Source organism: Pleurodeles waltl, chromosome 3_1 (assembly GCF_031143425.1).
Source record: "Pleurodeles waltl isolate 20211129_DDA chromosome 3_1, aPleWal1.hap1.20221129, whole genome shotgun sequence".
Classification (NCBI taxonomy): Eukaryota; Metazoa; Chordata; class Amphibia; order Caudata; family Salamandridae; genus Pleurodeles; species Pleurodeles waltl.
In genome coordinates, this window is record NC_090440.1 from 800354879 (window position 1) to 800373336 (window position 18458).

Here is an 18458-nt window from a genome sequence, read left to right on the forward strand (position 1 = left end):
TTTAAAAAAGGGGTTTAGGTGCGTGTAGTGGTAACAAAAAGTAAGGGTAATTTCAGGGTTGGGGTGGGTAGTGGTAATGGGAGGTAAGGGTAGCTCTAGGGCTTGTGGGTAGGTATTGGTAAAGCGAGGTAAGGGACATTATTAGGGTTGAGGGGTGGGTAGTGGTAAATAAAGGTAAGAATACATTTAGGGTTTAGGCGTGGGTAGTGGTAAAGGGAGGTAAGGGTAAATTTAGTGTTTAGGGATGGGCAGTGGTAAAAGAAGGTTAATGGTATTTTTAGGATCTAGGTGTGAGTCGTGGTAAAGGAAGGAAAGGGTAATTTTAGGGGTTAGGAGTGGGTAGTGATAAAGGAGGTAAAGGACATTTTAGGGTTTAGTGGTGGGTAGTGGGAAAGCGAGATTGGGAGTACATTAAAACATTAAGGAATTTGAGAGGAATTTCCCCCATAAAAGAAAAAAAAAAGTATTCCTTTTAGGATACATAAAAAGGAGAAAATGTTCGTTAAAATGTTACATTTTAACCTCAAAAGACCAGTGAAATTCATCAATTATAGTTAACTGACGATACTATAACTGGTGCCCTCACCATGCGCAATGTTGAATTCAATTATGTCATTACAGATGTCACATTTATGTTATCAATGATGTCATAAAACATCTCATGAGTGATGTAATATGTCAGGTAATAAGCAGAACATGGCAAAGATGTGAGTTAAAGTTACTTCAATTAACTTTAACTATTGCATTCAGTGTTTTTTTAGTTTGAAATGTTATGATTTAGCCAGATTGTACGACAAATTTGAAATTGGAGGCCGAAATCTGACATTTTGCGAGGACATACAAGGACATCCGCTATGATTAAATATTGCATCGGTATGAGATCTAACATACTGCTTGGGGTGGGGGTGGCCGAGAGTTCTCAGTGCATATATGGTGTTCACATGTTTTTCTTGGGGCTTTATCCTACAGAGTCCTCTATTTGTGTATGACCTGTTGGGTTCTTTTTGTAAAATCTCAATAAAATTCGTTATGAAAAAAATGGAATGATTTTACTGACACTTTCACCTAAATATATATCTATAACTTTAGATTTTCAGTGGATTTCCAGGTTTTCTTTAATGTAGAGTAAGATGTTTTCCCCCATAGTGCTACAGTACTACTGCAAAGTTACATGTAGGCACCACTGAGCATTGCTGTAGTACCATGTTACTACAGCTCTGAAAAAGAAAGTCCTTTATAATTTGACACCATGAGGTGTCCTCTGGGATCCCAGCCACAACAGCCAGGGGCCAGGGTACTCCTACTCTACCCCCTTATTCCTTTAATTTTATTTGTTTTTGACAACAGAGTAACTGAGTCCTTGAGTAATAAAGTGGCAGCCGCAACTTTCTCTTCATGTTGCTACTGGCCAATCAGATTGCATGTTTTGATCTTGCAGTACTACGATATTTTGCGCTCCACCATAGCTCCAATTCGAAAGAGACCTTGTCAAACCATATTCACTGACTTACATCTTTACAATGAAAAAGTTAAAAATACCACACTCCTATAATATTAATAAGGACACAATTATCACTCTAAAAAAAGCTAGATAATAAACTACAAAACAAGAATAAGGGCCTGATTACGAGTGCAGCGGGTGGTTTAGGCCATCTGAAGAACTTCCGGCGGGGAGCTTGCTGCCATAGTGCTACCTCCCCACTGGGACCATTAAGAGTTTTCCGCTAGGTCGGCGGACAGAAACCTGATTTTCAAGGCGGCAGCAATGCTGTAGGATGCAGGGTGCACCAGCAGGGTGCTGGCCAGGGGCACCCCTGCACTGCCCATGCCAAGTTCATGGGCAGTGTAGGGGCTGCCTGGGGCCCCCTGCACCCATTCTCCGCCAGCCTTTTCGTAGTGGTGTTACCACCATGAAATCGCTGGCGGAGAAAGAGGTTGTAATCCCCAGGGTAACGCTGCTTGCAGCGATGCCCTGGCAGATTAGGACAGCTGGGATCCCCGATCCTGGCAGTGTTGGCAGTCTAAACGCGTCACGATTGCCATGGTCATAATGTGGCACTTGGACCGCCACACTGGTGGCAGTCCAACCGCCACTGCGAGTCTGGCCGTCCAGTGACGGCCAGACTGATAATGACCACCTAAATGTTCAATTGACGCTTCAGCATGGGGCAACCCACAATTTACAATAGATTGGGAAAATGCCTAAAAATGACAAATAGACAGGGAATGGCATACTGCAAAACAAATACCAAAGGCCAGGTGCGCAACCTTTTATTTTGCAGCTCGCAAATTGCGATCCGTTTGCGAATAGCAAAACAAAATGTACAACAGTGTTAACCACACTGTTTGCGATTCCCAAATGGGTCGCAAGGGACCTGCCTCATTAATATTCATGAGGCAGGTCACAATTTGAGACCCATTGGTGAATGGCCACACTCACAGAGATGGTGGCCTGCTGGGGTCTGAAGACCACCATGTCTATGACTGCTTTTTCAATAAAGTAGTTGTTTTTTTGATGCAGTCCATTTTCCTTAAAGGAAAACAGAATGCATTTAAAAAAATAAAAATGAAAAGTTTTTTATTCATTTTTCGATTTTGCGGTCACAAACGGTGGAAATTGCCGTCTGCGACCACAAAATGACCTTATACAATGCACCATCCCTATTTTGAGACCAGTATCCAATTACTGAGTCGCAAAATAAGGATTGCGGCTCGCAATTAAGAAGGGGCATCCCAAGGGCGTCCCTTCCTAATTGCGACTCGCAGGGGGGATATATGATTGTTTTATGATATGGTGTTGAAATGAGAAGGCTTCCTTGAAGCCTTTGGGGTTATCCTTCAAGACTGAGTAAAGGGGATATGCTGGGGGTCAAAGGTCATCTACCTCAGCTCCTTCCTCCCTTCCTCGAAGGTCTTGGGGTTAACCTTCAAGATTGAGAAAAGGGGGGGGGGGGCAAAACATGTTAGCCTCAGGCAATTTCCCAAAAGACCTTTCTACACAGAATGGGGAAATTACACCAAATTTGGCAGATAGTTAGATCTTTACCCAGGAAATATGCCTTTTCTGATTTAATGTAAATACTTTCAGCAGTTTTTGAAAATTTAAAACTAAAAATGTTTACCTATTTAGCGATGCAGTATCCTACTAGGGTGGAACCTTAGTACTGGCATTACGTATTCACTGCGTCATCTGTTCAATTAAAAATGCTAGTTGGTAGTTTAGAAAATTGGGCCAATTAAAGCCACTGTTGGTTTTACCCTGACTCTTTTATTTTTTCACAAAACATTTGTGATAAGCTTGTTTATATTTTTGTAAAAATCTGACAATAATAGAGTGGGGAACATGCAGGTTATGACATTTTTGGGGGTGTTATCACCATTTTTATAATCTCTGCACCACGTAACAAATTTGGATGACCATGTATTTAGTAGATTTTTAAATTTGGTACACAAATTGTGCTCAATAAATCATCTAGTGTTGGTAATGGCCCTTTCTGCAGAGTTATCCCCAGAAATTTTGCCTTCATCCACTGCCTTTTTTGCTACATTCATCTTTGTTGGCCTTAGGACTCTGTGCACTTTATCACTGCTAACCAGTGCTAAAGCAAGTGTGCTCTCTCCTTAAAACACGGTGACATTGGCATATACCAAACTGCCATATTTAATTTACTTCTAAGTCCCTGGTAAAGTGCACTTCATGTGCCCAGGGCCTGTAAATTAAATGCTGCTAGTGTGCCTGCAGCACTGATTATGCCACCCACTTAACTAGCCCTTCAAAAATATCTCTCAGGCCTGCCATTGCAAAGCCTCTGTTGTCACAAGGCCTTCATGGGCCCACTTTGGTTCTTCATTTTAGCTTCAAGTTTTAAGTGTTCTAGGCTGACATTCTTTTTAGCAATATTTTACATGTTTATGCTTGCACACTATTATTTTGAGAATGCACTGTACATGCTGCTTGTTTTCAGTAAGTCTTTCTCGTTATGTAATCTGTACATTCTGCTCAAGGCAAGGAACATGTAACAAGATATCCAAATGCTTGCATAGTCCATTCTCCTGAATCCTAGACATTGCATCAAAGCTGCGCCTCTAACACAGTGTGGTTTTGATTATATAAATGGTGTCCTGCTCTATATGGGTCAGAGAAGCATTCTGACCACGATTGCCCTGGAACAGGTCATATGTTTGATATGCTGCTCTGCTGATCTTTTCATCTTGCAGAGAAGGATTGCCAGTTTAATTTGAGACTGATTCCCGGGCCCAGCTATCGAGGTATGGGGGTTTAAGATGTCCTTTGAGATCTGGAAGAGTTTACACCCACCACTATGCTCTCAGAGAATAGGTAGTGGTAGGTAGGGATATATAGAAGAAAGATTGCTATGGTTGAATTATTTATTTTATTCACCATGTTGGCAGTGTTGGTTACAAGGCTTTGTTTCATCTGCCTAATATTTACAGCTCATTCTCTCTGTGCTAGAATATGATTACTTCAACAAATGTTAGAAAAACTTTATTTGTATCTTTCTTGTGTTTACCCTGGGCATGCATGAGTAAACAACGAAACAATAGGTCTGTTTCCACGATTTCTTGGGGATCAGATTGGTCATGTTCAAGGTTGCCTACATCATCTATTACCTTGGGAAGGCTACGGATTCAGATGAAGCACTGTGAGCAAGCCAGGGCTGACATTTCCTAATGGTGCAGATAGACTCAGTCCCTGTATTCTGAAGTTTCCGTCATCCTAACATGCAGTCCAACCTTCTAATGAGAACCGTTTAACATGGCGCCACCAACGTTTATAGGTCAGGTACTTATTTAATGGGTCTTCTGAATAGTCCCTGTGTGTGCCAAAGGTACCCTATTCACCTTTAAAATTGAGGCGTCCGTGGTGTTAGGGATTAATCCTCCTCAACATGATAGGAATTACCTATTTTTGTCTGGAGGTTGTGAAGTTTGAACATTTAAAATGATGACCGCATTATAGCAATTCCCTCTCTGAATTTCATTCATTAAAATGGTGAACATTATTAACATTCCTGCTAATTAAAGACATGCTGTTACAGCACACTTAATATTACATGGGGTACCTAATGGTGGTGAAGATGCTACCTTCATGGTTTAAGTGTACAAAGCTTATAAAACTGAAGTATTTCACTCATGGGTCACTGTTCCTGCAATCAATGCTAATACACAGATGTTTCAGACATACACTGAATCTGCCATTACAGGCCAATATAGAGTTTATAATGATTTAGAAATAGCACTAACATATCAGGAATATCAAAATTGGTTCTAAGGTGCCCTACCAAATGTATTACAAAATATTAGACTGGATCCCCTCAGCAATGATGGGGCAACATGGTCAGTCTTAACCAGCTACACACCATATCTAAACTTAGCACCACTTAATGCGGTGAATTACATACACTATACAATGGTACACTTAGACTATACAGACGTTTACCACAGTTTGGTATGCGCACAATAGCAACTGCCTCAGGGAGGTCTGTTCATGCTTTTCAGGCACAGTTCACTGTGCCTAATATTAGTCCAGTAACTATAAATGCAAATATGGGTAAGATTCGCACCAGGTGGGAGGAGATCCCGTTTTGCATTTGCACAAAAACAAACCAACTTGAAGCAATGTTTCCCCTTACGGGACCCCAAGATAAACAGAGAATTTTCACCATGTGCTTACCACTTGGAATGGTTCCCCTTATTGAAGAAAGTGCCACTTGAATTACAATCTTTGCTGCAGTATATACCATAACACATGGTACACCATCACTTGCTGTTCTGCCTGAAGGGCTAAAGCAAAATTAATGCGGAGGGCCCTGCTCTGGGTTTGGGGGTGAAATTGATTGGCAATTTCAGAACAGTATTCTAATTTATTTTAAGTAATAATAAAGGGGAAGCAGCAGCGCTGGCATCCGCCAATGTCTTGCACAGGTTATGGTTGTAAATCAGGAGCGCAAACTACCAAAAATGTATTGCTGACACATACATCTACAGGTCGAGATAATGTGAGAGCCAGACCAAATTAGCCACAGCCTAAAGGAGTTCTGAAAAGAACAATACCAAACAAGCACCTGAGTTCTTTTTTTAAGGGCTGGGACAAACAGAAAAATAAAGAAAAAGTAAAATCACAGGTGCAACCGGAGTCCTCTGATCAACATTGTAACCTACGAAACCATGACACACTTAAACAGCCTGATAGGTATCAGTACACTGATACATATCCTTCTCATTCCATTCAGGGCTCAATAGATAAATGATCAGAGAGGGGGCACGCTTTTTTGTGGAGACTTTGTGGGGGGTGGATTCCAAGCCCCAGGCTGCCCTGAGAAGGAGGAGGAGACAGGCATCAGCTTGTTTAAAACAGCACTGCACTTCCACATCGCGGGATGCGCTATTTTGTGGAGACCTTGTGGGGGGCATACTCCAAGCCCCAGGGTGCCCTGATAAGGAGGAGGAGACAGGCATCGGACTGTTTAAAACAGTGCTGCACTTCCACAGCATGGAGTGTGCGGGAGTCGCCCGGGTGTGTGCCCGGACGAAGACCTGGATAAGACGAGGCCCGTCTTTGTCTGTCATCGGCCCCTTTCCTCTGTGTGGCTAAGTGATCCCTGCTGTGCGCGGAATACTTGAGGTACGTGAAACACCTATCCATATGGGGAAGAGAAAGAATAATGCGCAAAGGGGGAAAAGTGGCACGGACTCCCCAGCCTAACTGTCAATCACCAGCTATTTATCCTTCATCATGGGAGCTATAGAGATTGAATTAGAGCAAGTGGGTGCTAAGATTGGAGCAGTGCAGAAACTTTCTCGGAGGCCACCCCTGGAGCCCATTGTACTTGTGAAGTCTACACAAATGGAACAGCCATTGCGAAAGACCCTGGACTCTGACCCGCCCCAGATTGGAATAGGCGTGCATCCTCCCTTGCAGGACGCAAGTCTAAGTAAGGGATCAAATAAGGAACCGATTTCCGATTTCACATTGACAGATTCCCCACCTCTGAAAAAGGGAAGGGATGGAGGAAGGGCTAAAAATGTGAAAGGGTCTCAGGACCAAAAAAGAGAAGCCATATACAATTGGAAGCTAATGCTGGACTTCAGGTGGCTCCTGATACACTAAGGGAACATACTATGAGAAAATATATTTTTAAATGATTCTACTTACTTAATTGATTCTATATTAAAACCATTTTGTGTAGCCCTGGAGGAGAAACCTATTAAATTGATAACTAAGAGACTGGACCATTTCCAAACTAATGTGACTAGCGCGCTACTCCAGATAACCAATCCAGAGTTACCACACCAGGGAAAACCCATAGACAGGAGTCTGCATCAAAGGATGGAAATGCCTTACATAATCCAGGCTTGAATGAAACTGGTCCACCCTTAGCTCAATCTAGAGCTTCACATACAATGCACAAGCCAAATCTGGGAAATCAACAGGTAATTCAACCTGGGCGTTCAAACCCCCCTCACACTCCACTATCAACTTGGATGAGACATTGCATTTACCCCCAGAATGCATGCCGTATGTCCTGGTGCTAGAAAATGTGCCTACTTTGAATAGAACAATGAAGATGCACTAGCACTGATGAGTAAGTCCGCCCATTGGTTGAGGTAAAAAACTAGACATAAAAAGGATTTAAATAATAAGATCCTTTTCACACGTAGAGTGAAATGGGTTAGTCCATCAAAGAAAGGGAGGGAGACTGTGTTGTGATAAATTTTAAAAACCCTTGTCTGGTCAAACGCTTGTTAGAAGATTTGGACTTCTGTGCAAGGGCAAGAGAAAGGATCCAAGTGCACACATTAAGGCCCTCATTACAACATTTGCGGTAAAAGCGGCTTACCGCCGTGCAGAAGACCGCCAACACACCGCCGCGGCCGTGGAGCTCCGCCACAGCTATTATGACCCACAGCACGGAATCCGCCAAAACCATCACCACCATCAACAATACTAGCATCCACAGGCACACCAGACCATCACCCACAGAACTTCCACGCACCTCACACAGCACCCCACTACATATCAGCACACTTATCACCACACACACAACCCCACACATCACCCACACCACCCCATGGCACGGCAAATACACCCCAGGTTCTCGGAGGAGGAGCTCAGGGTCATTGTGGAGGAAATCATCCGGGTAGAGCCACAGCTATTCGGATCACAGGTGCAGCACACCTGCATTGCAAGGAAGATGGAGCTATGGAGAAGAATAGTGGACAGGGTCAACGCAGTGGGACAGCACCCAAGAAATCTGGATGACATTAGGAAGAGGTGGAACGAGCTACGGGGGAAGGTGCGTTCCGTGGTCTCAAGACACCACCTTGCGGTTCAGCGGACTGGCGGCAGACCCCCACCTCCTCCCCCACAACTAACAACATGGGAGGAGCAGGTCTTGGCGATTCTGCATCCTGAGGGCATCGAAGGAGTAGATGGTGGAATGGACTCTGGTAAGTCAAATCTTAACTATTACATCCCCCACCCTACCTGCATGCCATCACATACCCCCACCCTCACCCTCACCCCCATCACTCCAACTCCTCACAAATGTCCCAACATCACAAACCACACATCCCAACACCAAGCCCTGCATGCAACACCAAAGCATGGACACCCAACACCAAAGCATGCCCACTGCACAAACCCATACGACCCCCTAAACCATCATCACACAATGTCCCACACAGGAATGCAAGCACTGGGGTACGTGGTCACCCACCCATTGCACACCATGGCACACACAGATGTAACAAACATCCTTTTATACCCCTGCAGAACCCCTACCCAACGTCACTGGACAGGAGGGTCCACACATGTCCACACCACCAACAGAAGAGGCCCACAGTGATGACAGCAGCTCTGTCCAACTGGATCTAGATGACCATCACACAGTCACAGGCCACTACAGAGCTTCCCCCCTCTGGAAACACCAGCATAGCACCCACCCAGCGGGCCCATACCGCCGTCCCCAGGACACGTCAATCAGCAGTGTGTCCACCACTACAGGGAACCCAGGCTAACCCACCACCCCAACAACAACAGGGACCTGGGGGCAGTGGCAGTGGGCACACGGTCCAGGGGACGGAGGCCCAGGAACACAGGGGACCTGGGAGGGCTGCTGTGCGACAGGGGGAGGACAGGCCAAGGGAAACCACTCTCCACGACGCCCTCTCCTCCATCATGGGAGCCTACCACCACTCCCAGGAGACGATGGCAACGGTACTGGCCAAGTTTCAGAAGACCCAGCGTCTGCAGGAGGAACAGTATTTGGGCTTCAGGGAGGAACTCAGAGCCATCAGTTCCACCCTGGGCACCATCGTAGGGGTGCTGAAGGAAGTACTCAACACCAGGAGGGACACTGTGGCACAACAAGGGGCCCCTGACACTAGCATGGCGCTAGTGGACAGGAGGCACCGCCACAGGACCACCACACCAGCACCCCACCCCCTGCAGAGGGAGAACCACCCCACAAACGGTCCCTGAGATCCAGGACAAACACAGAGAACAATGCCAAGACCCCTGCCAAGAAATGAGACCACCCTGAATGACATCCTTCTGTCCCACCTTGTCACCCTGTCCATCCTTAAACTGCCCCAGCTTCCTATGCCCCTTTGGGCAATGCACCTGTGAGACTAATAGACTGGACACTGCCATGGACATTCCTTCACCATCAACACTCACCATTTTGCAACCCCTCCAATATTTTGCACTTAAATAAACACCCTTGAAGCACAAAACAATCTGGAGTCAGTCTGTGATTTCAGAATAGTGTATTAGCAATTACTGTGGCAAAAAGCTCTTTCAATTGCAATGTCAACATGCCTATGTCACACAGCTCTAGTCCATGAGGAATCAAAGCAGATGTCACATAGTGGGACCCACATCTGTGAAATCGTAAGGGAAAGTGACAACTCAGTGACCATACACTGGGTGAAAACGACAGACAGTAGAGAGGTAGTAGTGTTAAAGTACATGTAGTAGGCAGGTTTGTATTCTTACCTGTGTCTCACTGGAAATATTGCAGAATCACCGAGTCCCTGTTGTCCATGTCCTCTTCTTCTGCTTCCTCATCTTCACTGTGCACAGGCTCCACAGCTGCAACAACACCGCCATCTGGACCATCCTCCTGCAGAAAAGGCACCTGTCGTCACAAAGCTAAGTTGTGAAGCATACATCAGGCCATGATGATCTGGCACACCTTCTTTGGTGAGTAGAATAGGGATCCACCTGTCATATGGAGGCACCTGAACCTGGCCTTCAGGAGGCCGAAGGTCCGCTCGATTATCCACTGTGTTTGCCCATGGGCCTCATTGTAGCGTTCCTCTGCCCTTGTCCTGGGATTCCTCACTGGGGTCAGTAGCCATGATAGGTTGGGATAACCAGATTCACCTGCAAATGGCGAGGGACAACTGTTAGACACACACTAACCTGTAGGGATAACCCCAGATCCAGACAACCATTCCCACTGTCTTGCTTCTAGGTGCTCACCTAATAGCCACACACGGTGCCTCTGGAGTTGACCCATCACATAAGGGATGCTGCTATTCTGCAGGATGTAGGCATCATGCACTGAGCCAGGGAACTTGGCAATCACATGGGAGATGTACTGGTCTGCCAAACATACCATCTGCACAGTCATCAAATGATAACTCTTCCGATTTCTGTACACCTGTTCACTCCTGGGGGGGGGACCAAAGCCACATGTGTCCCATCAATGGCACCTATGATGTTGGGGATATGTCCAAGGGCATAGAAATCACCTTTCACTGTAGGCAAATCCTCAACCTGAGGGAAAACGATGTAGCTCTGCATGCGTTTCAGCAGGGCAGACAACACTCTGGACAACACGTTTGAAAACATAGGCTGGGACATCCCTGATGCTATGGCCCCTGGTGTTTCAAACAACCCACATGCAAGGAAATGGAACACTGACAGCACCTGCAATTGAGGGGGGATTCCTGTGTGATGGCGGATAGTTGACATCAGGTCTGGCTCCAGCAGGTTACACAGTTCCTGGATTGTGGTACGGTCAAGCCTGTATGTGATGGTCACATGTCTTTCCTCCATTCTCGACAGGTCCACCAGCGGTCTGTACACCGGAGGATGCCGCCATCTCCTCACATGTCCCAGCGGATGGTGCCTATGAAGGACAACATCGAGCACAGAGTCAAACAATTCAGAGGTACGTACCCACAGCTTACACAGAACACTAATCATAATCCGAAAAGTGGCCTGTCTGTGTGTTGAGTCTAGGCCTAGGTATGTGTGACGCAGTTAAAAATGAGGCCATGTGGGCCCCTGAAATGGCGGATGCCTGACCTCTAAAGTGGGACAATGGGATGTGAGGTAACTGCGCTGGCGTTGTACACCGTCGCGGTAGGCGGTCGAAGACCGCGGCGCAATGCTGCATTGGTTAACATTGGACCCTATGGGTCCCAGGAGCCAATGACGATGTACGCCGGCGATGACGGTACGCACCGCCACGGACGTGACCGCCATTTTCTATCTGTTCAATCACTCGATACCTGATCTTCGACAGGAGAGGACCTACACTGCAAGTGCTGCTGTGACCTCGGTTTGGAAGAGACAATGGCTCGAGTGTCTGGGGAAAGGGCCCCTGCCTTCACATCGGAGGAGCTGGAGAAACTCGTGGACGGGGTCCTCCCCCAGTACACGCTACTCTACGGTCCTCCAGACAAACAAGTAAGTACACTGGGAGCATGCTGTATGGGCTATGCCTGTGTGGAGTGGGGTGGATGTAAGAGGGGGGGAGATTGCGGCGTGCATGAAACGACGGTGAGTGCATGTTTCACATGGCAAGGGTGGGGATGGGGGCCAATGACTGACAGTGCAGTTGGTAATAAGTTTCTCTTCCCCTGTACAATTCATGTAGGTCAGCGCCCACCAGAAAAAAGATATTTGGCGTGCCATCGCCAAGGACGTCCGGACCCTGGGGGTCTACCACAGACGGAGCACCCACTGCCGGAAAAGATGGGAGGACATTCGCCGCTGGAGCAAGAAGACGGCGGAGGCTCAGCTGAGGATGGCCTCCCAGCGTGGGAGGGGTGCCCGTCGCACCATGACCCCCCTGATGTTCAGGATCCTGGCGGTGGCGTACCCGGAGTTGGATGGCCGCTTGAGGGCATCACAGCAGCTACAAGGGGGTGAGTACACTCTCATCCTGCAGATTTTGCGTGCAGTGGAAATGTCTGGGTGGGGGAGGTGGGCTGTGGGTTTCCCTAGGCCAGGGTGAGTTTAGTAGGCCAGGTCCCTCCGTAAGGCAGGCCATGTGGCACCCCACCCCACCTCTGTAGAGTGCCAAGTACACCTAGTCATGCCACTGTGTCATCCATGTGTGCAGATGTCGTCCATAGCCTAGTAGGCCATTTCCCAGGGATTGAACAGTGGAGCCCAAGAGCGCGGCGTAGTGCAGGGGGCTTCTGTGTCTGTCATGTCCGCCAACGGTAGCGGTAATGCATGCACTGAACATGTCTTTCTTCTGTCCCCCCCCCCCTTTTTGTGGTCTCCCTGTTCTTGTGTGCATTAGCATCATCAGGCGGAGGAGCAGTGGCATCGGAGCATGAGGGAGCTGCATCCCACATGGCCCTGGAGGGTGACACTTCGGACTCGGAGTTCACCAGTGGGACGGAGGGCGAGGGGAGCTCCACGGCGGGGACAGGAGCTGACACCAGCGACACAGACTTGTCCTCTGATGGGAGCTCTCTTGTGGTGGCGGCAACATCTGTGCCCCCCGCATCTACAGGTACAGCCGCCACCCCCCCTACCAGCACAGCCCTCCCAGCAGCCCCTCAGCCTTTGCCCCATGCCCGCTCACCCAGGAGGGTGGGCATCACCTTCGCCCCAGGTACCTCAGCCCCTGCCCCAGTCACCCATTCTGCCCTCAGTGAGGAGGCCATTGACCTCCTCAGGTCCCTCACTGTTGGGCAGTCTACCATTTTGAATGCCATCAAAGGTGTCGAAAGGCAGTTGCAACAAACAAATGCATTCCTGGAGGGCATTCATTCTGGTCAGGGGGCCCTTCAGCAAGCTTTTCAGACTCTGGCCTCAGCACTGATGGCAGCCATTGTCCCTGTCTCTAGCCTCCCCCCTCCAACTTCCTCCACCCACACCCAATCCCCTGTACCCCAGCCTATCCCAAGCACACCTTCAGACCAGCATGCACACACTTCAACACACAAGGGAAGCTCAGGCAAACATAAGCACCACACATCCCACAGGCACTCACGCAAGCATCACACACATGCAGACACACCAACATCCACTGCCTCCATTGTGTCCCCCTCCTCCTCGTCTCCCTCCTCCCTCCCAGTCTCGTCTACACTCACACCTGCATGCACTACATCTACAGCCACTACTGCCATCAGCAGCACACCCACCACCACACCCCACTCACGTGCAGTCACCACCCCCACAACCATTCACACATCCCCTGTGTCCTCTCCCAGTGTGTCTGTGACGCCACCTCCCAAGATACACAAACGCAGGCACACACCCACCCAACAGCCACCCACCTCACAACAGCCTCCAGCGCATGCACCTTCACCCAAAGTCAGTAAACAAACTCCTCCTACAACCACAACCTCTTCCTCCACTCCCAAACTCCCTCCAGCTACCCGTCCCAGTGTCTCCAAAAAACCTTTCCTGTCTAACCTTGACCTCTTTCCCACACCACCCCCACCCGTCCGTCTCCTAGGGCCCGACTCTCCAGGTTCCAACCTAGCACCTCAGCCACAACATCTCCGGGACCAGTGGTGCCTGTAGTCACCGGAATCTGGAGTGCACCGGCCACCAGGGCAGCCAGTGTGGCACGGAGCCACAGCACGGACAGTCCCCCACCTGTCAAGCATCAAAAGTTGGCCAGTGCCCGGCGGGAGAGGGGGAAGACTCCAGCCACCAAAGCCGATCCCAGGGGTCCCGGTGGGAGTGTGGAGTCAGCTGCGACACCTTCCAAGGTGGGGAAGGGCCACAAGAAACCCAGAAAGTCTGGGAAGAGCAGCACGGCGGAGGAGACTGCCATCATCCCCGCTGCCCAGGAGGCCAACGCCATCATCCCCGCTGCCCAGGAGGCCACTCCCATCATCCCCGCTGCCCAGGAGGCCAGCACCTGCCCTGCTGCCCAAGAGGCCACCGCCAGCACAAGCCCCGCTGGGCTAGAGAGGACCACCAGCACAAGCACCGCTGGGACAGAGAGGACCGCCAGCACAAGCCCCGCTGGGACAGAGAGGACCGCCAGCACAAGCCCTGTTGGGACAGAGAGGACCGCCAGCAGCTGAGTCACTGCAAAGGAGCCCGCCGCCTCAAGCACCGCTGAACAGGGCACCGCCGCTGCAAGCACCACTGAACAGGGCACCGCCGCTCCAAGCACCGCTGAACAGGGCGCCGCCGCTACAAACACCGCTGAACAGGGCACCGCCGCCTCATGCACTGCTGAACAGGGCACTGCCGCTACAAGCACCGCTGAATAGGGCACCGCCGGCTCATGCACCGCTGAACAACAAGCACCGCTGGCCCATGAGCGCCAAGGGCACTGACGCTGCAGAGTCTGTCACGAGCAGGATGAAGCACTCTGGGCACAGAGCCCCCTCCAGAACCAGTGGAGACTGTCATCCACTACCTCTGTCCTTAGCAGGATGCAGCACTCTGGGCCCCATGCCCCCTCCAGAACCAGTGAAGAGATACATCCACTACCCCTGTCCTTAGCAGGATGAAGCACTCTGGGCACCATGCCCCCTCCAGAACCAGTGGAGAGATACATCCACTACCTCTGTCCTTGGCAGGATGAAGCACTCTGGGCACAAGGCCCCCTCCAGAACCAGAGAAGACTGTCATCCACTACCTCTGTTCTTAGCAGGATGAAGCACTCTTGAGAGACTGTGGCTCCCCAGGATGGCACAGTGGGCAAACCACCCACTGTATAGACTTGAGAGACTGTGGCTTTGCACTCTCCAGGATGGAACAGTGGGCAACCCACCCACTGTATAGACTTGAGAGACTGTGGCTTTGCACTCCCCAGGATTGAACAGTGGGCAACCCACCCACTGTATAGACTTGAGAGACTGTGGTTTTCCACTCCCCAGGATGGAACAGTGGGCAAACCACCAACTGTATAGACTTGAGAGACTGTGGTTTTGCACTCCCCAGGATTGAACAGTGGGCAACCCACCCACTGTATAGACTTGAGAGACTGTGGCATTGCACTCCCCAGGATGGAACAGTGGACAACCCACCCACTGTAGATACTTGGGAGACTGTGGCTTTGCACTCCCCAGGATGGAACAGTGGGCAACCCACCCAATGTATAGACTTGAGAGACTGTGGCTTTGCACTCCCCAGGATTAAACAGTGGGCATGTGGCCCCCTCGTGGATTTGGTATCGTGCACTCAACCGGCTGAGGTGCCCCCTTTCCCTCCCCCTGAGGTGCCTGTTTTCTTGCTCTCTGATGCCCCTGCAGTGTTCTCTCCGTCATGGTCGGGGATCTTGTGTGGGCCTCGCCCATACTGTGTGGGCACAGTGTTCCACGGACTTCATTGGAGCACTACCTGGACTACTAAGCTTGGTGTATATTTTGTTTATGGTGTATATATATATTTTTGCGTACTTGATTTTAATATATTACAATGGTTACACTCATTTCCTTTTGTCTTTGCATTCTTCCGGGGGGATTGGGGGGTGTAACTATAATGTATAAATATGTCTTAGTGTGTGTGTTGTAGTGGGTGAGGGTGGGGGTGGGGGTGGGGGTGGGGGTGTTGCATGTGTGTGTCCCTGTTTTTTCCCTCCCCTGTGTCATAGGTGCAGTACTCACCGTTGTCTTCGCCGCCGGCGTTCGAGCTCCTGGTAGAGGAGCAAGAAGATGAGGGCTGGCAGGATGTGCAGCTCGGGTTCCATGGCGTCCGGATTCCTCGTGGGGTGTGTAGAGGTGAGCGTTTTGCCTTCGAAGTCCTGTTTCCGCCGTGTTTTTGTCTGCGGTGAATCCGCTCTGGAAAAGGTGGCAGATTGGTAGGTTGTGATACTGTGGGCGGTACTTTGTCTTCCGCCTGTCTGTTGGCGGTGACCGCCAAGCTGTTTGTCTGTACCGCCGTGGTGGTCGGAGTGTTAAAGCGTCTGTCTTTGTTGGCGGTTTCCGTCACAGTCGTAATTCCAATTTTTTTTACCGCCGGACTGTTGGCAGTCTTACTGCCGCTTTAGCATCGTCCGCCAGGGTTGTAGTGACCCCCTAATTCATTTTTGTGATCCTTCTGTTTTATTTTCAGACTCCCTTGCAGTATCACGAAACCTAAATCCAGGGTTGGCAGTTTTACAGGCCCAGATAAATGCTCCCCTTGCAAATCATTATCTGGCTCTGAACTCCCTAGATGATAATGACTGACTCGTAGATTCAGTCCAACATGGAAGGGCTGACTTGGAGGGGTTAAAGGGAGGAGAAGGTCAAGACATATCTCCATTAGAGGGAGAGGTAGACCTGTCAAGCTTCCTCCCTTGGGATTTGGTTTCTACTACCATTACGAAAGATCCAGCTGTAGGATTGGGACATCAATCTCTCACGCTGACTAGCTGGAACATAGCAGGACTCCGGTTGAAAATAAAAAGCCTATTCTGGTTACATTTTGTATCTATATATGATATAATCTGCCTACTCGAGACTTGGTCGACAAAGCCTTTTTTTTCTGGATGGTTACCTAACTTTACATCAACTAGCGACTCCATCTATAGCAGGAAGGGCAACAAGGGGTCTCTCGGTTCTTGTTTCATTAAACCTATCAAAAATGGAGCCATCCCTAATTTGGTCCTCACCTTACTTTATGGTTGTCCTATTTTCAATTGAGGGGAGAAAGGGTATTCTGTTAATACATTTTTATAATAATATACTGTATGGCTTTTTGAGGAAAAGTCTTGAGGATGTAATGGAGCTAACCATGCTCTGGGCAGGAGATTTCAATACACCTCTATGTCAATCAGAAGGCTTTCATGTGTAGCTTCCTGAGTGAGGGAAAAGAGAATAGAACCCATTTTAATCATACAGATGAAGGGTATGCTTTAAATATCTTTATTAGTAAATATGACCTCATGTTTGCAAGGGAGAAAGTGCCTTAAAATATTCAGAAAATTCGGACATTTACGGGGAATTCCAAAGGGAGCTTCATTGATTTTATCCTTATCAGCTTAACTGATTCTCATTTAATTCTCGATTTCATGATAGTTCCACACTGTGCCAGTGATCATAATCCTTGTACATTAACCTGGCCCATAACATTAAATCAGGTCTAAAGAATAGGGAAGGGAGAGGAAATCTTGTTTTTAAGAAAAACTCAAGTCTGCGTATGAAATGGGAAAAGGTTGATCAAAATGCATTCAACCAGAGAATTGTTGAACAAAAGCTAGACTCTATTAAACATTTGCCTAACACATCAGCCAACCCATGACCTTATAGTACAGGAATATAGCATCTAAGCAATGCCATTTCTGTGGCATTGGTCATTGATAGGTCAACATTGGGACCAGCAGTGCACCAATGGTTTAACTCCATGTGCACATCTGCTCACAAAAATCTAAAAAAAGCACTTTAAATCAATCCCTTATTCTGTGACTTAGTTAAAAAGGCAAGGGATCAGTACAAGGTGACACTGGAAGAGAGGAAATCGGAGATTAGTACAAAGGCCTGGGAAAGATCTAATGGCAGCTACCCAATTGAAGGACACTTCCAAATTTTGTAGGGTGATAAATTACCCATACTTCTCTGATCAAGTCACAAAAGCAGATGATTGCTTGATTCCAGAAGATGCCTGGGTATGACACTAAGCAAGATTATTTCAGTCTGAAAATGAACAACACCATGAAGGGGACAGAATTACAAACCAGAAACTCATGGAAATAAACCAGATCGCACTAGATACTACAAGAGGTCATTACAGGGGGAACAGGGTCAAGGCTCATTTGCATATGGCTGGGTTCAGACTGGGGTGGCATGGTGAGCAAAAGAATGATGGATTAAACCCAGATCTGTGACTGGGGGTGAGTGTTTGAAAAGTTTCAACACTCCGTCCATCATCCTTTTGTGTTGCTAAAGTTGCCCTAAGTGGGAAGGGTATGCCCAGACGTGGGTCCCTTGCTCACTGTGCCACTGGATTCAAGCTAGCCTAGCTAATGAAGGGTGATACCCTGAAACCGGTCCTAGGATGCTTGTTTCCGGTCCAGGGAGGACCTGGCTTGGCAGTTCGGGCTGGACTGTTCCCATGGAGAACAAGGTCAAGACTGATTTGCATATGGCTGGGTCCAAACTGGGGTGGCATGGTGAGCAAAAGAACAATGGATTAAACCCAGATCTGTGACTGGGGGCGAGTGTTTGAAAAGTTACAACACTCCCTCCATCATCCTTCTGTGTTGATAAAGTTGCCCTAAGTGGGAAGGGTATGC